This window comes from Agelaius phoeniceus, chromosome 32, assembly GCF_051311805.1.
Source record: "Agelaius phoeniceus isolate bAgePho1 chromosome 32, bAgePho1.hap1, whole genome shotgun sequence".
Lineage (NCBI taxonomy): Eukaryota > Metazoa > Chordata > Aves > Passeriformes > Icteridae > Agelaius > Agelaius phoeniceus.
The window spans coordinates 3,122,028-3,146,886 of NC_135296.1; positions in this window are offsets into that span (position 1 = coordinate 3,122,028).

A 24,859-nucleotide genomic window follows, 5' to 3' on the forward strand; every position below is an offset into this window, starting at 1 on the left:
GAGGGTCCGGCGCATTTGCTCCATTTCTTTGTTTCTCTTTTTAAGGAGCCGCCTTCTCTTCTCCATTTTAACCTTCCTCCTTCTGGCCTGTTCTTCAGCTCTCTGGGCCGCTGCTCTCTGCCTGGCGGCTGCCCTTCTGCGCCGGAGCCACCACCCCAAAGGCAGGAGCAGTGCCTGAGCAATTTGCCAGATCTGGGGAAGGTACCGGAAGGCAGCCAGGAGCCGGGATCCCCAGCCAGGCTCAGGCGGTTCTGGGGGGGCCGGTTTCTCTTCCTCCACATGGTGCTGCACATCCCCATGAAATCTGTTCACCACGGATTGTGGGAACGGGAAGATGCACAGCACAACCAGGGCCAGGATGAGTCTGTTCGCCATGGTCTGCAGGAGGAGAGAGACAAGGGTTTCAGTGGGGCTACCAAGGGAGCTTGTGGGGGCTGAAGTGAGGCCCGGAGGCGCAGGGATGGGAGGGCGGGAAGCAGAGGGCCCCAGGCAGCTGGCAGGCAGCAGGGCCTGTGCCAGTGGGCCAGCAGCAGCCCCGTGCCCTGGCCAAGGCGCCGGGCCCAGGGGCTGGCCCTGGATGCACGGGGACAATGCAGGCCCGGGTTTGGTGCTTGTGCCCTGGCCCTGGCCCAGCCCAGCCCCACCACGTGCGCACTCACCGATTGCCGAGGCATTGCTGGGCCAGCGTTACCTGCGGGGGCCTTTTCCAGCTGCCCCCATTGTGACACGCTGCCCCTGATGTCACAGGGGCCAGAGGCATCACAGCCGGGCCAGCCCTGACATGGGTCCCCAGCCCAGCTCAGGGGCTCCCAGTGGGCCCAACAATGAAAGCTCCAGCACCCAGCAAGTGCAGCGCCTCTGGGAGGGAATGGGCCCCAGGGGCTCCCTTCACAAAGCAGACAGAAGTGCCCGGACATTTTGTCCTAGGGAAAAGAATATAACCGATAATGTTGAATAGGATACATAATATCAAGTATGGAAGCACCAGAGGTGCTTTTGTGATGGCACTGGTTTCTCTGAGTGGAGTAGGCGAGGGTGGCTCAGTTTTTCCTGCTAGAGTCTTCCCAGATCCAGGCCATCCAACACCGCTGTGAAACGTTCTCATTATTGGACATCATTGAAATGGAACAATAGCCAGACCACCTCCAGGCCACTCTAGATCCAGAAGAGGCACATGCCTGCTTCTGGCAGCGAATTTCAGCTGTTCTGTACAAGAGTGGCCCAAATTGACCCCTCGTGCTGTACTGGAACAGCTGAGCCAGGTGCAGGAATCTCAGGTCAGAGCCCATTCACGTGCTCCAGCTGGCAGGGCCTCAGGGGCCGCCCTGAGCCCTCGCGCGCGGACGGAGAGGCCAGGCCCTGCTCGCTGCCCTCACGGTGGCACTCCTGGCCCCAGCGCTCTCCAAGGGCTTCTCCAGGGGCACCTTCCTGTGGCCTTTCCGTGCCAGCACCAGGCCCAGCAGAGACCTGCAGAGGGGCTGTTGGCAAGGGCCTGCAGGGCCGGCGCCAGGGCCAATGGCTTCCCCCTGCCACAGGGCAGGCTGAGCAGGGCTGTGGGCAAGGAAGCCTTGGCTGTGAGGCCTGTGAGGCCCTGGCACAGGGTGCTCAGAGCAGCTGTGGCTGCCCCGTCCCTGCAAGTGTTCCAGTCCAGGCTGGCTGGGCCTTGGAGCAACCTGGCCCAGGCAGAGGTGTCCCAGCCCATGGCACAGGGGTCGAACTGGATGGCCTTGGAGGTGACTCTGGACACTCACAGACGCAGCGTTTGTTCAGGCACCACCTTTATTGGAACTCTGCACTGACTGCAGCTCCCAGAGGGGACAGAGTTTCCCAATAAGGGCCGTAGGCCGTTTCCTTTTGAAAATCTATCACTTATTTAAAGCATGTTTAATAACAAATCACAATAACAATCATTCTCTGTTAAGAATTCTTTTCTATAGTGTTATAAATGATATAGGAATCAATACAATGAGAATGGTTTTTGTACATTGAAGAGTATCGAAAATTTGATAGTAGGACAAATATTCAAAATATATCAATTGTGGTTCATTCACATAATTTGCAGTGATTATTACAATGAATGATCATTACTATGTAATAGAATGAATAATTGTTTGAAAAGAATTAGTATTTGTTCCTATTATGATTCCCTCTAAATTGACAATTGTATTACTACGGAATGAATTGATTTGTAGATAAGAAAACGAAATACCTAAATTATTTCTAAATGAAGCATGAAGGTAAATCAATGTCCATTTAATGCGCGCCTCGGCCGGGTTTCGGGGTTTCCCCTTTTGGCTGTTGCTGCTCCTGATAGCACAGTCCTGTCCAGCAGAGCCTGCCTGGACTCCCAGGCAGCTTCCAGCTGCAGGCTACCTTAGCAAGCTCAGCTCTTAGGTGATATCAGCTCCTTAGTGATTGTCAGCTCACTTGTGATTTCAGCTCTTTGGCTTGCTAAGAGCCCTTGGCATATGCAGGGAGAGAGAGGAGAAGGCTGTGTGAGGCTCCACAGCGATGTCTTTATTGCTCAGTCAGGGCCCGTGGGCAGGTGGGATATTCCCAGAGGAGAGGGGCCTGCTGTGTCCCCATTCCCCCTGTCCCTTATGTGCCTGTGTTCAGGAGGGCACAGAGAGGATGGGGACTCCTGCCCGCCCCGTGTCCTGTCTGCCTGCCGGGCCTGTCCCAGGGCAGCGGGGCTGTGATTCCTGTGCTGTGTCCCCCTGTCTCTGCTGTCCCTGCTGTCCCTGCTGTCATGGCCTACTGCAGCGTTCCACAGCCTACACAGGAGCCATGGTGTCTCCTGAGCTCTGCAGGGACCTAAGTGACAGTCTGAGTGGTGGCACTCCTGGTTCTCTTGCATTTGGCATCCCGCAGAGCAGAGGCTGGATCACAGCACCCCAGGAACAGCTGCCGGAGGGGAGGAAAGGAGCCTCTGCATGGCCCAGGGGTGCTGTGGTGCCCCTCTGTCAGGAATTCCCCACAGCTGACACCTGAGTCCAACATGAACACCCACAGACACAGCGTTTGTTTAGGCATTGCCTTTATTGCATTTTAGCACTGACTGCATCTCCCAGATGGAAGTCACTCTCCCAAGACAGGAGAGCAGTCAGAGTCATTTTCAAATCACAAAAACATATTTTAAATATTGAAAATAACAAATTCTGATTATAGTCAATCTTGTCTAAGCAACTAGTTCATATACTGTTATATATGATAATTAATAAAAGAGTTAAGTATTTTAATTGTGAAGGTTATGTAAATTTCACTGCTTAAGATAAAAATATAGCATACCTAAATTTTGTTAATTAATATAATTCATACTAGTTTTGATGAATGATAGGAATTATATTATGTAAAGGATAAGGGCCATTACTTAATTATTACTTATTCTTACAATATTAATCTAGAATTATACTACATTAAAGTTATTAAAACTTTGATAAAATATTTTAAATAACATATTTTAAAGTTTTTAAATATTCCTAAACTATTTAACAATTTGAATCAATTTTGAGGCATTTGGCCGGATCTTCCTTCAAATGCCTCCCTCCTTGAGCCAATGCAAAGCTCCTGCATGGAAAAGTGGAAAGAGAGACACTAATATAGATACTATAGATACAATGAAGAGATAGAGGGAAGAGGGGCAGGGAGTGTCATGAGCCCTGAGCCTGTGCCCCAGTGCAGGGCTGTGCTGGGCAGCCAGCGCAGCTCTGTGCGCTGGCTGCTCACAAAGATGTGCGGCTCGCCTTGGCCGGCCCAAAGGAAGCTTTTCTTCACACAGGCCACTGCCTCTGGTCCTCCAAAAGCCTGCCCTGCCTACCTTCAGCATCATATTTGTATCCATATTGATTTGAATCAGCCTGGCCATTTGCTTTTCCAATCCTTTGAGGGTCCGGCGCATTTGCTCCATTTCTTTGTTTCTCTTTTTAAGGAGCCGCCTTCTCTTCTCCATTTTAACCTTCCTCCTTCTGGCCTGTTCTTCAGCTCTCTGGGCCGCTGCTCTCTGCCTGGCGGCTGCCCTTCTGCGCCGGAGCCACCACCCCAAAGGCAGGAGCAGTGCCTGAGCAATTTGCCAGATCTGGGGAAGGTACCGGAAGGCAGCCAGGAGCCGGGATCCCCAGCCAGGCTCAGGCGGTTCTGGGGGGGCCGGTTTCTCTTCCTCCACATGGTGCTGCACATCCCCATGAAATCTGTTCACCACGGATTGTGGGAACGGGAAGATGCACAGCACAACCAGGGCCAGGATGAGTCTGTTCGCCATGGTCTGCAGGAGGAGAGAGACAAGGGTTTCAGTGGGGCTACCAAGGGAGCTTGTGGGGGCTGAAGTGAGGCCCGGAGGCGCAGGGATGGGAGGGCGGGAAGCAGAGGGCCCCAGGCAGCTGGCAGGCAGCAGGGCCTGTGCCAGTGGGCCAGCAGCAGCCCCGTGCCCTGGCCAAGGCGCCGGGCCCAGGGGCTGGCCCTGGATGCACGGGGACAATGCAGGCCCGGGTTTGGTGCTTGTGCCCTGGCCCTGGCCCAGCCCAGCCCCACCACGTGCGCACTCACCGCTTGCCGAGGCATTGCTGGGCCAGCGTTACCTGCGGGGGCCTTTTCCAGCTGCCCCCATTGTGACACGCTGCCCCTGATGTCACAGGGGCCAGAGGCATCACAGCCGGGCCAGCCCTGACATGGGTCCCCAGCCCAGCTCAGGGGCTCCCAGTGGGCCCAACAATGAAAGCTCCAGCACCCAGCAAGTGCAGCGCCTCTGGGAGGGAATGGGCCCCAGGGGCTCCCTTCACAAAGCAGACAGAAGTGCCCGGACATTTTGTCCTAGGGAAAAGAATATAACCGATAATGTTGAATAGGATACATAATATCAAGTATGGAAGCACCAGAGGTGCTTTTGTGATGGCACTGGTTTCTCTGAGTGGAGTAGGCGAGGGTGGCTCAGTTTTTCCTGCTAGAGTCTTCCCAGATCCAGGCCATCCAACACCGCTGTGAAACGTTCTCATTATTGGACATCATTGAAATGGAACAATAGCCAGACCACCTCCAGGCCACTCTAGATCCAGAAGAGGCACATGCCTGCTTCTGGCAGCGAATTTCAGCTGTTCTGTACAAGAGTGGCCCAAATTGACCCCTCGTGCTGTACTGGAACAGCTGAGCCAGGTGCAGGAATCTCAGGTCAGAGCCCATTCACGTGCTCCAGCTGGCAGGGCCTCAGGGGCCGCCCTGAGCCCTCGCGCGCGGACGGAGAGGCCAGGCCCTGCTCGCTGCCCTCACGGTGGCACTCCTGGCCCCAGCGCTCTCCAAGGGCTTCTCCAGGGGCACCTTCCTGTGGCCTTTCCGTGCCAGCACCAGGCCCAGCAGAGACCTGCAGAGGGGCTGTTGGCAAGGGCCTGCAGGGCCGGCGCCAGGGCCAATGGCTTCCCCCTGCCACAGGGCAGGCTGAGCAGGGCTGTGGGCAAGGAAGCCTTGGCTGTGAGGCCTGTGAGGCCCTGGCACAGGGTGCTCAGAGCAGCTGTGGCTGCCCCGTCCCTGCAAGTGTTCCAGTCCAGGCTGGCTGGGCCTTGGAGCAACCTGGCCCAGGCAGAGGTGTCCCAGCCCATGGCACAGGGGTCGAACTGGATGGCCTTGGAGGTGACTCTGGACACTCACAGACGCAGCGTTTGTTCAGGCACCACCTTTATTGGAACTCTGCACTGACTGCAGCTCCCAGAGGGGACAGAGTTTCCCAATAAGGGCCGTAGGCCGTTTCCTTTTGAAAATCTATCACTTATTTAAAGCATGTTTAATAACAAATCACAATAACAATCATTCTCTGTTAAGAATTCTTTTCTATAGTGTTATAAATGATATAGGAATCAATACAATGAGAATGGTTTTTGTACATTGAAGAGTATCGAAAATTTGATAGTAGGACAAATATTCAAAATATATCAATTGTGGTTCATTCACATAATTTGCAGTGATTATTACAATGAATGATCATTACTATGTAATAGAATGAATAATTGTTTGAAAAGAATTAGTATTTGTTCCTATTATGATTCCCTCTAAATTGACAATTGTATTACTACGGAATGAATTGATTTGTAGATAAGAAAACGAAATACCTAAATTATTTCTAAATGAAGCATGAAGGTAAATCAATGTCCATTTAATGCGCGCCTCGGCCGGGTTTCGGGGTTTCCCCTTTTGGCTGTTGCTGCTCCTGATAGCACAGTCCTGTCCAGCAGAGCCTGCCTGGACTCCCAGGCAGCTTCCAGCTGCAGGCTACCTTAGCAAGCTCAGCTCTTAGGTGATATCAGCTCCTTAGTGATTGTCAGCTCACTTGTGATTTCAGCTCTTTGGCTTGCTAAGAGCCCTTGGCATATGCAGGGAGAGAGAGGAGAAGGCTGTGTGAGGCTCCACAGCGATGTCTTTATTGCTCAGTCAGGGCCCGTGGGCAGGTGGGATATTCCCAGAGGAGAGGGGCCTGCTGTGTCCCCATTCCCCCTGTCCCTTATGTGCCTGTGTTCAGGAGGGCACAGAGAGGATGGGGACTCCTGCCCGCCCCGTGTCCTGTCTGCCTGCCGGGCCTGTCCCAGGGCAGCGGGGCTGTGATTTCTGCCCTGTGTCCCCCTGTCTCTGCTGTCCCTGCTGTCCCTGCTCTCATGGCCTACTGCAGCGTTCCACAGCCTACACAGGAGCCATGGTGTCTCCTGAGCTCTGCAGGGACCTAAGTGACAGTCTGAGTGGTGGCACTCCTGGTTCTCTTGCATTTGGCATCCCGCAGAGCAGAGGCTGGATCACAGCACCCCAGGAACAGCTGCCGGAGGGGAGGAAAGGAGCCTCTGCATGGCCCAGGGGTGCTGTGGTGCCCCTCTGTCAGGAATTCCCCACAGCTGACACCTGAGTCCAACATGAACACCCACAGACACAGCGTTTGTTTAGGCATTGCCTTTATTGCATTTTAGCACTGACTGCATCTCCCAGATGGAAGTCACTCTCCCAAGACAGGAGAGCAGTCAGAGTCATTTTCAAATCACAAAAACATATTTTAAATATTGAAAATAACAAATTCTGATTATAGTCAATCTTGTCTAAGCAACTAGTTCATATACTGTTATATATGATAATTAATAAAAGAGTTAAGTATTTTAATTGTGAAGGTTATGTAAATTTCACTGCTTAAGATAAAAATATAGCATACCTAAATTTTGTTAATTAATATAATTCATACTAGTTTTGATGAATGATAGGAATTATATTATGTAAAGGATAAGGGCCATTACTTAATTATTACTTATTCTTACAATATTAATCTAGAATTATACTACATTAAAGTTATTAAAACTTTGATAAAATATTTTAAATAACATATTTTAAAGTTTTTAAATATTCCTAAACTATTTAACAATTTGAATCAATTTTGAGGCATTTGGCCGGATCTTCCTTCAAATGCCTCCCTCCTTGAGCCAATGCAAAGCTCCTGCATGGAAAAGTGGAAAGAGAGACACTAATATAGATACTATAGATACAATGAAGAGATAGAGGGAAGAGGGGCAGGGAGTGTCATGAGCCCTGAGCCTGTGCCCCAGTGCAGGGCTGTGCTGGGCAGCCAGCGCAGCTCTGTGCGCTGGCTGCTCACAAAGATGTGCGGCTCGCCTTGGCCGGCCCAAAGGAAGCTTTTCTTCACACAGGCCACTGCCTCTGGTCCTCCAAAAGCCTGCCCTGCCTACCTTCAGCATCATATTTGTATCCATATTGATTTGAATCAGCCTGGCCATTTGCTTTTCCAATCCTTTGAGGGTCCGGCGCATTTGCTCCATTTCTTTGTTTCTCTTTTTAAGGAGCCGCCTTCTCTTCTCCATTTTAACCTTCCTCCTTCTGGCCTGTTCTTCAGCTCTCTGGGCCGCTGCTCTCTGCCTGGCGGCTGCCCTTCTGCGCCGGAGCCACCACCCCAAAGGCAGGAGCAGTGCCTGAGCAATTTGCCAGATCTGGGGAAGGTACCGGAAGGCAGCCAGGAGCCGGGATCCCCAGCCAGGCTCAGGCGGTTCTGGGGGGGCCGGTTTCTCTTCCTCCACATGGTGCTGCACATCCCCATGAAATCTGTTCACCACGGATTGTGGGAACGGGAAGATGCACAGCACAACCAGGGCCAGGATGAGTCTGTTCGCCATGGTCTGCAGGAGGAGAGAGACAAGGGTTTCAGTGGGGCTACCAAGGGAGCTTGTGGGGGCTGAAGTGAGGCCCGGAGGCGCAGGGATGGGAGGGCGGGAAGCAGAGGGCCCCAGGCAGCTGGCAGGCAGCAGGGCCTGTGCCAGTGGGCCAGCAGCAGCCCCGTGCCCTGGCCAAGGCGCCGGGCCCAGGGGCTGGCCCTGGATGCACGGGGACAATGCAGGCCCGGGTTTGGTGCTTGTGCCCTGGCCCTGGCCCAGCCCAGCCCCACCACGTGCGCACTCACCGCTTGCCGAGGCATTGCTGGGCCAGCGTTACCTGCGGGGGCCTTTTCCAGCTGCCCCCATTGTGACACGCTGCCCCTGATGTCACAGGGGCCAGAGGCATCACAGCCGGGCCAGCCCTGACATGGGTCCCCAGCCCAGCTCAGGGGCTCCCAGTGGGCCCAACAATGAAAGCTCCAGCACCCAGCAAGTGCAGCGCCTCTGGGAGGGAATGGGCCCCAGGGGCTCCCTTCACAAAGCAGACAGAAGTGCCCGGACATTTTGTCCTAGGGAAAAGAATATAACCGATAATGTTGAATAGGATACATAATATCAAGTATGGAAGCACCAGAGGTGCTTTTGTGATGGCACTGGTTTCTCTGAGTGGAGTAGGCGAGGGTGGCTCAGTTTTTCCTGCTAGAGTCTTCCCAGATCCAGGCCATCCAACACCGCTGTGAAACGTTCTCATTATTGGACATCATTGAAATGGAACAATAGCCAGACCACCTCCAGGCCACTCTAGATCCAGAAGAGGCACATGCCTGCTTCTGGCAGCGAATTTCAGCTGTTCTGTACAAGAGTGGCCCAAATTGACCCCTCGTGCTGTACTGGAACAGCTGAGCCAGGTGCAGGAATCTCAGGTCAGAGCCCATTCACGTGCTCCAGCTGGCAGGGCCTCAGGGGCCGCCCTGAGCCCTCGCGCGCGGACGGAGAGGCCAGGCCCTGCTCGCTGCCCTCACGGTGGCACTCCTGGCCCCAGCGCTCTCCAAGGGCTTCTCCAGGGGCACCTTCCTGTGGCCTTTCCGTGCCAGCACCAGGCCCAGCAGAGACCTGCAGAGGGGCTGTTGGCAAGGGCCTGCAGGGCCGGCGCCAGGGCCAATGGCTTCCCCCTGCCACAGGGCAGGCTGAGCAGGGCTGTGGGCAAGGAAGCCTTGGCTGTGAGGCCTGTGAGGCCCTGGCACAGGGTGCTCAGAGCAGCTGTGGCTGCCCCGTCCCTGCAAGTGTTCCAGTCCAGGCTGGCTGGGCCTTGGAGCAACCTGGCCCAGGCAGAGGTGTCCCAGCCCATGGCACAGGGGTCGAACTGGATGGCCTTGGAGGTGACTCTGGACACTCACAGACGCAGCGTTTGTTCAGGCACCACCTTTATTGGAACTCTGCACTGACTGCAGCTCCCAGAGGGGACAGAGTTTCCCAATAAGGGCCGTAGGCCGTTTCCTTTTGAAAATCTATCACTTATTTAAAGCATGTTTAATAACAAATCACAATAACAATCATTCTCTGTTAAGAATTCTTTTCTATAGTGTTATAAATGATATAGGAATCAATACAATGAGAATGGTTTTTGTACATTGAAGAGTATCGAAAATTTGATAGTAGGACAAATATTCAAAATATATCAATTGTGGTTCATTCACATAATTTGCAGTGATTATTACAATGAATGATCATTACTATGTAATAGAATGAATAATTGTTTGAAAAGAATTAGTATTTGTTCCTATTATGATTCCCTCTAAATTGACAATTGTATTACTACGGAATGAATTGATTTGTAGATAAGAAAACGAAATACCTAAATTATTTCTAAATGAAGCATGAAGGTAAATCAATGTCCATTTAATGCGCGCCTCGGCCGGGTTTCGGGGTTTCCCCTTTTGGCTGTTGCTGCTCCTGATAGCACAGTCCTGTCCAGCAGAGCCTGCCTGGACTCCCAGGCAGCTTCCAGCTGCAGGCTACCTTAGCAAGCTCAGCTCTTAGGTGATATCAGCTCCTTAGTGATTGTCAGCTCACTTGTGATTTCAGCTCTTTGGCTTGCTAAGAGCCCTTGGCATATGCAGGGAGAGAGAGGAGAAGGCTGTGTGAGGCTCCACAGCGATGTCTTTATTGCTCAGTCAGGGCCCGTGGGCAGGTGGGATATTCCCAGAGGAGAGGGGCCTGCTGTGTCCCCATTCCCCCTGTCCCTTATGTGCCTGTGTTCAGGAGGGCACAGAGAGGATGGGGACTCCTGCCCGCCCCGTGTCCTGTCTGCCTGCCGGGCCTGTCCCAGGGCAGCGGGGCTGTGATTTCTGCCCTGTGTCCCCCTGTCTCTGCTGTCCCTGCTGTCCCTGCTCTCATGGCCTACTGCAGCGTTCCACAGCCTACACAGGAGCCATGGTGTCTCCTGAGCTCTGCAGGGACCTAAGTGACAGTCTGAGTGGTGGCACTCCTGGTTCTCTTGCATTTGGCATCCCGCAGAGCAGAGGCTGGATCACAGCACCCCAGGAACAGCTGCCGGAGGGGAGGAAAGGAGCCTCTGCATGGCCCAGGGGTGCTGTGGTGCCCCTCTGTCAGGAATTCCCCACAGCTGACACCTGAGTCCAACATGAACACCCACAGACACAGCGTTTGTTTAGGCATTGCCTTTATTGCATTTTAGCACTGACTGCATCTCCCAGATGGAAGTCACTCTCCCAAGACAGGAGAGCAGTCAGAGTCATTTTCAAATCACAAAAACATATTTTAAATATTGAAAATAACAAATTCTGATTATAGTCAATCTTGTCTAAGCAACTAGTTCATATACTGTTATATATGATAATTAATAAAAGAGTTAAGTATTTTAATTGTGAAGGTTATGTAAATTTCACTGCTTAAGATAAAAATATAGCATACCTAAATTTTGTTAATTAATATAATTCATACTAGTTTTGATGAATGATAGGAATTATATTATGTAAAGGATAAGGGCCATTACTTAATTATTACTTATTCTTACAATATTAATCTAGAATTATACTACATTAAAGTTATTAAAACTTTGATAAAATATTTTAAATAACATATTTTAAAGTTTTTAAATATTCCTAAACTATTTAACAATTTGAATCAATTTTGAGGCATTTGGCCGGATCTTCCTTCAAATGCCTCCCTCCTTGAGCCAATGCAAAGCTCCTGCATGGAAAAGTGGAAAGAGAGACACTAATATAGATACTATAGATACAATGAAGAGATAGAGGGAAGAGGGGCAGGGAGTGTCATGAGCCCTGAGCCTGTGCCCCAGTGCAGGGCTGTGCTGGGCAGCCAGCGCAGCTCTGTGCGCTGGCTGCTCACAAAGATGTGCGGCTCGCCTTGGCCGGCCCAAAGGAAGCTTTTCTTCACACAGGCCACTGCCTCTGGTCCTCCAAAAGCCTGCCCTGCCTACCTTCAGCATCATATTTGTATCCATATTGATTTGAATCAGCCTGGCCATTTGCTTTTCCAATCCTTTGAGGGTCCGGCGCATTTGCTCCATTTCTTTGTTTCTCTTTTTAAGGAGCCGCCTTCTCTTCTCCATTTTAACCTTCCTCCTTCTGGCCTGTTCTTCAGCTCTCTGGGCCGCTGCTCTCTGCCTGGCGGCTGCCCTTCTGCGCCGGAGCCACCACCCCAAAGGCAGGAGCAGTGCCTGAGCAATTTGCCAGATCTGGGGAAGGTACCGGAAGGCAGCCAGGAGCCGGGATCCCCAGCCAGGCTCAGGCGGCTCTGGGGGGGCCGGTTTCTCTTCCTCCACATGGTGCTGCACATCCCCATGAAATCTGTTCACCACGGATTGTGGGAACGGGAAGATGCACAGCACAACCAGGGCCAGGATGAGTCTGTTCGCCATGGTCTGCAGGAGGAGAGAGACAAGGGTTTCAGTGGGGCTACCAAGGGAGCTTGTGGGGGCTGAAGTGAGGCCCGGAGGCGCAGGGATGGGAGGGCGGGAAGCAGAGGGCCCCAGGCAGCTGGCAGGCAGCAGGGCCTGTGCCAGTGGGCCAGCAGCAGCCCCGTGCCCTGGCCAAGGCGCCGGCCCCAGGGGCTGGCCCTGGATGCACGGGGACAATGCAGGCCCGGGTTTGGTGCTTGTGCCCTGGCCCTGGCCCAGCCCAGCCCCACCACGTGCGCACTCACCGCTTGCCGAGGCATTGCTGGGCCAGCGTTACCTGCGGGGGCCTTTTCCAGCTGCCCCCATTGTGACACGCTGCCCCTGATGTCACAGGGGCCAGAGGCATCACAGCCGGGCCAGCCCTGACATGGGTCCCCAGCCCAGCTCAGGGGCTCCCAGTGGGCCCAACAATGAAAGCTCCAGCACCCAGCAAGTGCAGCGCCTCTGGGAGGGAATGGGCCCCAGGGGCTCCCTTCACAAAGCAGACAGAAGTGCCCGGACATTTTGTCCTAGGGAAAAGAATATAACCGATAATGTTGAATAGGATACATAATATCAAGTATGGAAGCACCAGAGGTGCTTTTGTGATGGCACTGGTTTCTCTGAGTGGAGTAGGCGAGGGTGGCTCAGTTTTTCCTGCTAGAGTCTTCCCAGATCCAGGCCATCCAACACCGCTGTGAAATGTTCTCATTATTGGACATCATTGAAATGGAACAATAGCCAGACCACCTCCAGGCCACTCTAGATCCAGAAGAGGCACATGCCTGCTTCTGGCAGCGAATTTCAGCTGTTCTGTACAAGAGTGGCCCAAATTGACCCCTCGTGCTGTACTGGAACAGCTGAGCCAGGTGCAGGAATCTCAGGTCAGAGCCCATTCACGTGCTCCAGCTGGCAGGGCCTCAGGGGCCGCCCTGAGCCCTCGCGCGCGGACGGAGAGGCCAGGCCCTGCTCGCTGCCCTCACGGTGGCACTCCTGGCCCCAGCGCTCTCCAAGGGCTTCTCCAGGGGCACCTTCCTGTGGCCTTTCCGTGCCAGCACCAGGCCCAGCAGAGACCTGCAGAGGGGCTGTTGGCAAGGGCCTGCAGGGCCGGCGCCAGGGCCAATGGCTTCCCCCTGCCACAGGGCAGGCTGAGCAGGGCTGTGGGCAAGGAAGCCTTGGCTGTGAGGCCTGTGAGGCCCTGGCACAGGGTGCTCAGAGCAGCTGTGGCTGCCCCGTCCCTGCAAGTGTTCCAGTCCAGGCTGGCTGGGCCTTGGAGCAACCTGGCCCAGGCAGAGGTGTCCCAGCCCATGGCACAGGGGTCGAACTGGATGGCCTTGGAGGTGACTCTGGACACTCACAGACGCAGCGTTTGTTCAGGCACCACCTTTATTGGAACTCTGCACTGACTGCAGCTCCCAGAGGGGACAGAGTTTCCCAATAAGGGCCGTAGGCCGTTTCCTTTTGAAAATCTATCACTTATTTAAAGCATGTTTAATAACAAATCACAATAACAATCATTCTCTGTTAAGAATTCTTTTCTATAGTGTTATAAATGATATAGGAATCAATACAATGAGAATGGTTTTTGTACATTGAAGAGTATCGAAAATTTGATAGTAGGACAAATATTCAAAATATATCAATTGTGGTTCATTCACATAATTTGCAGTGATTATTACAATGAATGATCATTACTATGTAATAGAATGAATAATTGTTTGAAAAGAATTAGTATTTGTTCCTATTATGATTCCCTCTAAATTGACAATTGTATTACTACGGAATGAATTGATTTGTAGATAAGAAAACGAAATACCTAAATTATTTCTAAATGAAGCATGAAGGTAAATCAATGTCCATTTAATGCGCGCCTCGGCCGGGTTTCGGGGTTTCCCCTTTTGGCTGTTGCTGCTCCTGATAGCACAGTCCTGTCCAGCAGAGCCTGCCTGGACTCCCAGGCAGCTTCCAGCTGCAGGCTACCTTAGCAAGCTCAGCTCTTAGGTGATATCAGCTCCTTAGTGATTGTCAGCTCACTTGTGATTTCAGCTCTTTGGCTTGCTAAGAGCCCTTGGCATATGCAGGGAGAGAGAGGAGAAGGCTGTGTGAGGCTCCACAGCGATGTCTTTATTGCTCAGTCAGGGCCCGTGGGCAGGTGGGATATTCCCAGAGGAGAGGGGCCTGCTGTGTCCCCATTCCCCCTGTCCCTTATGTGCCTGTGTTCAGGAGGGCACAGAGAGGATGGGGACTCCTGCCCGCCCCGTGTCCTGTCTGCCTGCCGGGCCTGTCCCAGGGCAGCGGGGCTGTGATTCCTGCCCTGTGTCCCCCTGTCTCTGCTGTCCCTGCTGTCCCTGCTCTCATGGCCTACTGCAGCGTTCCACAGCCTACACAGGAGCCATGGTGTCTCCTGAGCTCTGCAGGGACCTAAGTGACAGTCTGAGTGGTGGCACTCCTGGTTCTCTTGCATTTGGCATCCCGCAGAGCAGAGGCTGGATCACAGCACCCCAGGAACAGCTGCCGGAGGGGAGGAAAGGAGCCTCTGCATGGCCCAGGGGTGCTGTGGTGCCCCTCTGTCAGGAATTCCCCACAGCTGACACCTGAGTCTAACATGAACACCCACAGACACAGCGTTTGTTTAGGCATTGCCTTTATTGCATTTTAGCACTGACTGCATCTCCCAGATGGAAGTCACTCTCCCAAGACAGGAGAGCAGTCAGAGTCATTTTCAAATCACAAAAACATATTTTAAATATTGAAAATAACAAATTCTGATTATAGTCAATCTTGTCTAAGCAACTAGTTCATATACTGTTATATATGATAATTAATAAAAGAGTTAAGTATTTTAATTGTGAAGGTTATGTAAATTTCACTGCTTAAGATAAAAATATAGCATACCTAAATTTTGTTAATTAATATAATTCATACTAGTTTTGATGAATGATAGGAATTATATTATGTAAAGGATAAGGGCCATTACTTAATTATTACTTATTCTTACAATATTAATCTAGAATTATACTACATTAAAGTTATTAAAACTTTGATAAAATATTTTAAATAACATATTTTAAAGTTTTTAAATATTCCTAAACTATTTAACAATTTGAATCAATTTTGAGGCATTTGGCCGGATCTTCCTTCAAATGCCTCCCTCCTTGAGCCAATGCAAAGCTCCTGCATGGAAAAGTGGAAAGAGAGACACTAATATAGATACTATAGATACAATGAAGAGATAGAGGGAAGAGGGGCAGGGAGTGTCATGAGCCCTGAGCCTGTGCCCCAGTGCAGGGCTGTGCTGGGCAGCCAGCGCAGCTCTGTGCGCTGGCTGCTCACAAAGATGTGCGGCTCGCCTTGGCCGGCCCAAAGGAAGCTTTTCTTCACACAGGCCACTGCCTCTGGTCCTCCAAAAGCCTGCCCTGCCTACCTTCAGCATCATATTTGTATCCATATTGATTTGAATCAGCCTGGCCATTTGCTTTTCCAATCCTTTGAGGGTCCGGCGCATTTGCTCCATTTCTTTGTTTCTCTTTTTAAGGAGCCGCCTTCTCTTCTCCATTTTAACCTTCCTCCTTCTGGCCTGTTCTTCAGCTCTCTGGGCCGCTGCTCTCTGCCTGGCGGCTGCCCTTCTGCGCCGGAGCCACCACCCCAAAGGCAGGAGCAGTGCCTGAGCAATTTGCCAGATCTGGGGAAGGTACCGGAAGGCAGCCAGGAGCCGGGATCCCCAGCCAGGCTCAGGCGGTTCTGGGGGGGCCGGTTTCTCTTCCTCCACATGGTGCTGCACATCCCCATGAAATCTGTTCACCACGGATTGTGGGAACGGGAAGATGCACAGCACAACCAGGGCCAGGATGAGTCTGTTCGCCATGGTCTGCAGGAGGAGAGAGACAAGGGTTTCAGTGGGGCTACCAAGGGAGCTTGTGGGGGCTGAAGTGAGGCCCGGAGGCGCAGGGATGGGAGGGCGGGAAGCAGAGGGCCCCAGGCAGCTGGCAGGCAGCAGGGCCTGTGCCAGTGGGCCAGCAGCAGCCCCGTGCCCTGGCCAAGGCGCCGGGCCCAGGGGCTGGCCCTGGATGCACGGGGACAATGCAGGCCCGGGTTTGGTGCTTGTGCCCTGGCCCTGGCCCAGCCCAGCCCCACCACGTGCGCACTCACCGCTTGCCGAGGCATTGCTGGGCCAGCGTTACCTGCGGGGGCCTTTTCCAGCTGCCCCCATTGTGACACGCTGCCCCTGATGTCACAGGGGCCAGAGGCATCACAGCCGGGCCAGCCCTGACATGGGTCCCCAGCCCAGCTCAGGGGCTCCCAGTGGGCCCAACAATGAAAGCTCCAGCACCCAGCAAGTGCAGCGCCTCTGGGAGGGAATGGGCCCCAGGGGCTCCCTTCACAAAGCAGACAGAAGTGCCCGGACATTTTGTCCTAGGGAAAAGAATATAACCGATAATGTTGAATAGGATACATAATATCAAGTATGGAAGCACCAGAGGTGCTTTTGTGATGGCACTGGTTTCTCTGAGTGGAGTAGGCGAGGGTGGCTCAGTTTTTCCTGCTAGAGTCTTCCCAGATCCAGGCCATCCAACACCGCTGTGAAACGTTCTCATTATTGGACATCATTGAAATGGAACAATAGCCAGACCACCTCCAGGCCACTCTAGATCCAGAAGAGGCACATGCCTGCTTCTGGCAGCGAATTTCAGCTGTTCTGTACAAGAGTGGCCCAAATTGACCCCTCGTGCTGTACTGGAACAGCTGAGCCAGGTGCAGGAATCTCAGGTCAGAGCCCATTCACGTGCTCCAGCTGGCAGGGCCTCAGGGGCCGCCCTGAGCCCTCGCGCGCGGACGGAGAGGCCAGGCCCTGCTCGCTGCCCTCACGGTGGCACTCCTGGCCCCAGCGCTCTCCAAGGGCTTCTCCAGGGGCACCTTCCTGTGGCCTTTCCGTGCCTGCACCAGGCCCAGCAGTGACCTGCAGAGGGGCTGTTGGCAAGGGCCTGCAGGGCCGGCGCCAGGGCCAATGGCTTCCCCCTGCCACAGGGCAGGCTGAGCAGGGCTGTGGGCAAGGAAGCCTTGGCTGTGAGGCCTGTGAGGCCCTGGCACAGGGTGCTCAGAGCAGCTGTGGCTGCCCCGTCCCTGCAAGTGTTCCAGTCCAGGCTGGCTGGGCCTTGGAGCAACCTGGCCCAGGCAGAGGTGTCCCAGCCCATGGCACAGGGGTCGAACTGGATGGCCTTGGAGGTGACTCTGGACACTCACAGACGCAGCGTTTGTTCAGGCACCACCTTTATTGGAACTCTGCACTGACTGCAGCTCCCAGAGGGGACAGAGTTTCCCAATAAGGGCCGTAGGCCGTTTCCTTTTGAAAATCTATCACTTATTTAAAGCATGTTTACTAACAAATCACAATAACAATCATTCTCTGTTAAGAATTCTTTTCTATAGTGTTATAAATGATATAGGAATCAATACAATGAGAATGGTTTTTGTACATTGAAGAGTATCGAAAATTTGATAGTAGGACAAATATTCAAAATATATCAATTGTGGTTCATTCACATAATTTGCAGTGATTATTACAATGAATGATCATTACTATGTAATAGAATGAATAATTGTTTGAAAAGAATTAGTATTTGTTCCTATTATGATTCCCTCTAAATTGACAATTGTATTACTACGGAATGAATTGATTTGTAGATAAGAAAACGAAATACCTAAATTATTTCTAAATGAAGCATGAAGGTAAATCAATGTCCATTTAATGCGCGCCTCGGCCGGGTTTCGGGGTTTCCCCTTTTGGCTGTTGCTGCTCCTGATAGCACAGTCCTGTCCAGCAGAGCCTGCCTGGACTCCCAGGCAGCTTCCAGCTGCAGGCTACCTTAGCAAGCTCAGCTCTTAGGTGATATCAGCTCCTTAGTGATTGTCAGCTCACTTGTGATTTCAGCTCTTTGGCTTGCTAAGAGCCCTTGGCATATGCAGGGAGAGAGAGGAGAAGGCTGTGTGAGGCTCCACAGCGATGTCTTTATTGCTCAGTCAGGGCCCGTGGGCAGGTGGGATATTCCCAGAGGAGAGGGGCCTGCTGTGTCCCCATTCCCCCTGTCCCTTATGTGCCTGTGTTCAGGAGGGCACAGAGAGGATGGGGACTCCTGCCCGCCCCGTGTCCTGTCTGCCTGCCGGGCCTGTCCCAGGGCAGCGGGGCTGTGATTCCTGTGCTGTGTCCCCCTGTCTCTGCTGTCCCTGCTGTCCCTGCTGTCATGGCCTACTGCAGCGTTCCACAGCCTACACAGGAGCCATGGTGTCTCCTGAGCTCTGCAGGGACCTAAGTGACAGTCTGAGTGGTGGCACTCCTGGTTCTCTTGCATTTGGCATCCCGCAGAGCAGAGGCTGGATCACAGCACCCCAGGAACAGCTGCCGGAGGGGAGGAAAGGAGCCTCTGCATGGCCCAGGGGTGCTGTGGTGCCCCTCTGTCAGGAATTCCCCACAGCTGACACCTGAGTCCAACATGAACACCCACAGACACAGCGTTTGTTTAGGCATTGCCTTTATTGCATTTTAGCACTGACTGCATCTCCCAGATGGAAGTCACTCTCCCAAGACAGGAGAGCAGTCAGAGTCATTTTCAAATCACAAAAACATATTTTAAATATTGAAAATAACAAATTCTGATTATAGTCAATCTTGTCTAAGCAACTAGTTCATATACTGTTATATATGATAATTAATAAAAGAGTTAAGTATTTTAATTGTGAAGGTTATGTAAATTTCACTGCTTAAGATAAAAATATAGCATACCTAAATTTTGTTAATTAATATAATTCATACTAGTTTTGATGAATGATAGGAATTATATTATGTAAAGGATAAGGGCCATTACTTAATTATTACTTATTCTTACAATATTAATCTAGAATTATACTACATTAAAGTTATTAAAACTTTGATAAAATATTTTAAATAACATATTTTAAAGTTTTTAAATATTCCTAAACTATTTAACAATTTGAATCAATTTTGAGGCATTTGGCCGGATCTTCCTTCAAATGCCTCCCTCCTTGAGCCAATGCAAAGCTCCTGCATGGAAAAGTGGAAAGAGAGACACTAATATAGATACTATAGATACAATGAAGAGATAGAGGGAAGAGGGGCAGGGAGTGTCATGAGCCCTGAGCCTGTGCCCCAGTGCAGGGCTGTGCTGGGCAGCCAGCGCAGCTCTGTGCGCTGGCTGCTCACAAAGATGTGCGGCTCGCCTTGGCCGGCCCAAAGGAAGCTTTTCTTCACACAGGCCACTGCCTCTGGTCCTCCAAAAGCCTGCCCTGCCTACCTTCAGCATCATATTTGTATCCATATTGATTTGAATCAGCCTGGCCATTTGCTTTTCCAATCCTTTGAGGGTCCGGCGCATTTGCTCCATTTCTTTGTTTCTCTTTTTAAGGAGCCGCCTTCTCTTCTCCATTTTAACCTTCCTCCTTCTGGCCTGTTCTTCAGCTCTCTGGGCCGCTGCTCTCTGCCTGGCGGCTGCCCTTCTGCGCCGGAGCCACCACCCCAAAGGCAGGAGCAGTGCCTGAGCAATTTGCCAGATCTGGGGAAGGTACCGGAAGGCAGCCAGGAGCCGGGATCCCCAGCCAGGCTCAGGCGGTTCTGGGGGGGCCGGTTTCTCTTCCTCCACATGGTGCTGCACATCCCCATGAAATCTGTTCACCACGGATTGTGGGAACGGGAAGATGCACAGCACAACCAGGGCCAGGATGAGTCTGTTCGCCATGGTCTGCAGGAGGAGAGAGACAAGGGTTTCAGTGGGGCTACCAAGGGAGCTTGTGGGGGCTGAAGTGAGGCCCGGAGGCGCAGGGATGGGAGGGCGGGAAGCAGAGGGCCCCAGGCAGCTGGCAGGCAGCAGGGCCTGTGCCAGTGGGCCAGCAGCAGCCCCGTGCCCTGGCCAAGGCGCCGGGCCCAGGGGCTGGCCCTGGATGCACGGGGACAATGCAGGCCCGGGTTTGGTGCTTGTGCCCTGGCCCTGGCCCAGCCCAGCCCCACCACGTGCGCACTCACCGCTTGCCGAGGCATTGCTGGGCCAGCGTTACCTGCGGGGGCCTTTTCCAGCTGCCCCCATTGTGACACGCTGCCCCTGATGTCACAGGGGCCAGAGGCATCACAGCCGGGCCAGCCCTGACATGGGTCCCCAGCCCAGCTCAGGGGCTCCCAGTGGGCCCAACAATGAAAGCTCCAGCACCCAGCAAGTGCAGCGCCTCTGGGAGGGAATGGGCCCCAGGGGCTCCCTTCACAAAGCAGACAGAAGTGCCCGGACATTTTGTCCTAGGGAAAAGAATATAACCGATAATGTTGAATAGGATACATAATATCAAGTATGGAAGCACCAGAGGTGCTTTTGTGATGGCACTGGTTTCTCTGAGTGGAGTAGGCGAGGGTGGCTCAGTTTTTCCTGCTAGAGTCTTCCCAGATCCAGGCCATCCAACACCGCTGTGAAACGTTCTCATTATTGGACATCATTGAAATGGAACAATAGCCAGACCACCTCCAGGCCACTCTAGATCCAGAAGAGGCACATGCCTGCTTCTGGCAGCGAATTTCAGCTGTTCTGTACAAGAGTGGCCCAAATTGACCCCTCGTGCTGTACTGGAACAGCTGAGCCAGGTGCAGGAATCTCAGGTCAGAGCCCATTCACGTGCTCCAGCTGGCAGGGCCTCAGGGGCCGCCCTGAGCCCTCGCGCGCGGACGGAGAGGCCAGGCCCTGCTCGCTGCCCTCACGGTGGCACTCCTGGCCCCAGCGCTCTCCAAGGGCTTCTCCAGGGGCACCTTCCTGTGGCCTTTCCGTGCCTGCACCAGGCCCAGCAGTGACCTGCAGAGGGGCTGTTGGCAAGGGCCTGCAGGGCCGGCGCCAGGGCCAATGGCTTCCCCCTGCCACAGGGCAGGCTGAGCAGGGCTGTGGGCAAGGAAGCCTTGGCTGTGAGGCCTGTGAGGCCCTGGCACAGGGTGCTCAGAGCAGCTGTGGCTGCCCCGTCCCTGCAAGTGTTCCAGTCCAGGCTGGCTGGGCCTTGGAGCAACCTGGCCCAGGCAGAGGTGTCCCAGCCCATGGCACAGGGGTCGAACTGGATGGCCTTGGAGGTGACTCTGGACACTCACAGACGCAGCGTTTGTTCAGGCACCACCTTTATTGGAACTCTGCACTGACTGCAGCTCCCAGAGGGGACAGAGTTTCCCAATAAGGGCCGTAGGCCGTTTCCTTTTGAAAATCTATCACTTATTTAAAGCATGTTTACTAACAAATCACAATAACAATCATTCTCTGTTAAGAATTCTTTTCTATAGTGTTATAAATGATATAGGAATCAATACAATGAGAATGGTTTTTGTACATTGAAGAGTATCGAAAATTTGATAGTAGGACAAATATTCAAAATATATCAATTGTGGTTCATTCACATAATTTGCAGTGATTATTACAATGAATGATCATTACTATGTAATAGAATGAATAATTGTTTGAAAAGAATTAGTATTTGTTCCTATTATGATTCCCTCTAAATTGACAATTGTATTACTACGGAATGAATTGATTTGTAGATAAGAAAACGAAATACCTAAATTATTTCTAAATGAAGCATGAAGGTAAATCAATGTCCATTTAATGCGCGCCTCGGCCGGGTTTCGGGGTTTCCCCTTTTGGCTGTTGCTGCTCCTGATAGCACAGTCCTGTCCAGCAGAGCCTGCCTGGACTCCCAGGCAGCTTCCAGCTGCAGGCTACCTTAGCAAGCTCAGCTCTTAGGTGATATCAGCTCCTTAGTGATTGTCAGCTCACTTGTGATTTCAGCTCTTTGGCTTGCTAAGAGCCCTTGGCATATGCAGGGAGAGAGAGGAGAAGGCTGTGTGAGGCTCCACAGCGATGTCTTTATTGCTCAGTCAGGGCCCGTGGGCAGGTGGGATATTCCCAGAGGAGAGGGGCCTGCTGTGTCCCCATTCCCCCTGTCCCTTATGTGCCTGTGTTCAGGAGGGCACAGAGAGGATGGGGACTCCTGCCCGCCCCGTGTCCTGTCTGCCTGCCGGGCCTGTCCCAGGGCAGCGGGGCTGTGATTCCTGTGCTGTGTCCCCCTGTCTCTGCTGTCCCTGCTGTCCCTGCTGTCATGGCCTACTGCAGCGTTCCACAGCCTACACAGGAGCCATGGTGTCTCCTGAGCTCTGCAGGGACCTAAGTGACAGTCTGAGTGGTGGCACTCCTGGTTCTCTTGCATTTGGCATCCCGCAGAGCAGAGGCTGGATCACAGCACCCCAGGAACAGCTGCCGGAGGGGAGGAAAGGAGCCTCTGCATGGCCCAGGGGTGCTGTGGTGCCCCTCTGTCAGGAATTCCCCACAGCTGACACCTGAGTCCAACATGAACACCCACAGACACAGCGTTTGTTTAGGCATTGCCTTTATTGCATTTTAGCACTGACTGCATCTCCCAGATGGAAGTCACTCTCCCAAGACAGGAGAGCAGTCAGAGTCATTTTCAAATCACAAAAACATATTTTAAATATTGAAAATAACAAATTCTGATTATAGTCAATCTTGTCTAAGCAACTAGTTCATATACTGTTATATATGATAATTAATAAAAGAGTTAAGTATTTTAATTGTGAAGGTTATGTAAATTTCACTGCTTAAGATAAAAATATAGCATACCTAAATTTTGTTAATTAATATAATTCATACTAGTTTTGATGAATGATAGGAATTATATTATGTAAAGGATAAGGGCCATTACTTAATTATTACTTATTCTTACAATATTAATCTAGAATTATACTACATTAAAGTTATTAAAACTTTGATAAAATATTTTAAATAACATATTTTAAAGTTTTTAAATATTCCTAAACTATTTAACAATTTGAATCAATTTTGAGGCATTTGGCCGGATCTTCCTTCAAATGCCTCCCTCCTTGAGCCAATGCAAAGCTCCTGCATGGAAAAGTGGAGACACTAATATAGATACTATAGATACAATGAAGAGATAGAGGGAAGAGGGGCAGGGAGTGTCATGAGCCCTGAGCCTGTGCCCCAGTGCAGGGCTGTGCTGGGCAGCCAGCGCAGCTCTGTGCGCTGGCTGCTCACAAAGATGTGCGGCTCGCCTTGGCCGGCCCAAAGGAAGCTTTTCTTCACACAGGCCACTGCCTCTGGTCCTCCAAAAGCCTGCCCTGCCTACCTTCAGCATCATATTTGTATCCATATTGATTTGAATCAGCCTGGCCATTTGCTTTTCCAATCCTTTGAGGGTCCGGCGCATTTGCTCCATTTCTTTGTTTCTCTTTTTAAGGAGCCGCCTTCTCTTCTCCATTTTAACCTTCCTCCTTCTGGCCTGTTCTTCAGCTCTCTGGGCCGCTGCTCTCTGCCTGGCGGCTGCCCTTCTGCGCCGGAGCCACCACCCCAAAGGCAGGAGCAGTGCCTGAGCAATTTGCCAGATCTGGGGAAGGTACCGGAAGGCAGCCAGGAGCCGGGATCCCCAGCCAGGCTCAGGCGGTTCTGGGGGGGCCGGTTTCTCTTCCTCCACATGGTGCTGCACATCCCCATGAAATCTGTTCACCACGGATTGTGGGAACGGGAAGATGCACAGCACAACCAGGGCCAGGATGAGTCTGTTCGCCATGGTCTGCAGGAGGAGAGAGACAAGGGTTTCAGTGGGGCTACCAAGGGAGCTTGTGGGGGCTGAAGTGAGGCCCGGAGGCGCAGGGATGGGAGGGCGGGAAGCAGAGGGCCCCAGGCAGCTGGCAGGCAGCAGGGCCTGTGCCAGTGGGCCAGCAGCAGCCCCGTGCCCTGGCCAAGGCGCCGGCCCCAGGGGCTGGCCCTGGATGCACGGGGACAATGCAGGCCCGGGTTTGGTGCTTGTGCCCTGGCCCTGGCCCAGCCCAGCCCTACCACGTGCGCACTCACCGCTTGCCGAGGCATTGCTGGGCCAGCGTTACCTGCGGGGGCCTTTTCCAGCTGCCCCCATTGTGACACGCTGCCCCTGATGTCACAGGGGCCAGAGGCATCACAGCCGGGCCAGCCCTGACATGGGTCCCCAGCCCAGCTCAGGGGCTCCCAGTGGGCCCAACAATGAAAGCTCCAGCACCCAGCAAGTGCAGCGCCTCTGGGAGGGAATGGGCCCCAGGGGCTCCCTTCACAAAGCAGACAGAAGTGCCCGGACATTTTGTCCTAGGGAAAAGAATATAACCGATAATGTTGAATAGGATACATAATATCAAGTATGGAAGCACCAGAGGTGCTTTTGTGATGGCACTGGTTTCTCTGAGTGGAGTAGGCGAGGGTGGCTCAGTTTTTCCTGCTAGAGTCTTCCCAGATCCAGGCCATCCAACACCGCTGTGAAATGTTCTCATTATTGGACATCATTGAAATGGAACAATAGCCAGACCACCTCCAGGCCACTCTAGATCCAGAAGAGGCACATGCCTGCTTCTGGCAGCGAATTTCAGCTGTTCTGTACAAGAGTGGCCCAAATTGACCCCTCGTGCTGTACTGGAACAGCTGAGCCAGGTGCAGGAATCTCAGGTCAGAGCCCATTCACGTGCTCCAGCTGGCAGGGCCTCAGGGGCCGCCCTGAGCCCTCGCGCGCGGACGGAGAGGCCAGGCCCTGCTCGCTGCCCTCACGGTGGCACTCCTGGCCCCAGCGCTCTCCAAGGGCTTCTCCAGGGGCACCTTCCTGTGGCCTTTCCGTGCCTGCACCAGGCCCAGCAGTGACCTGCAGAGGGGCTGTTGGCAAGGGCCTGCAGGGCCGGCGCCAGGGCCAATGGCTTCCCCCTGCCACAGGGCAGGCTGAGCAGGGCTGTGGGCAAGGAAGC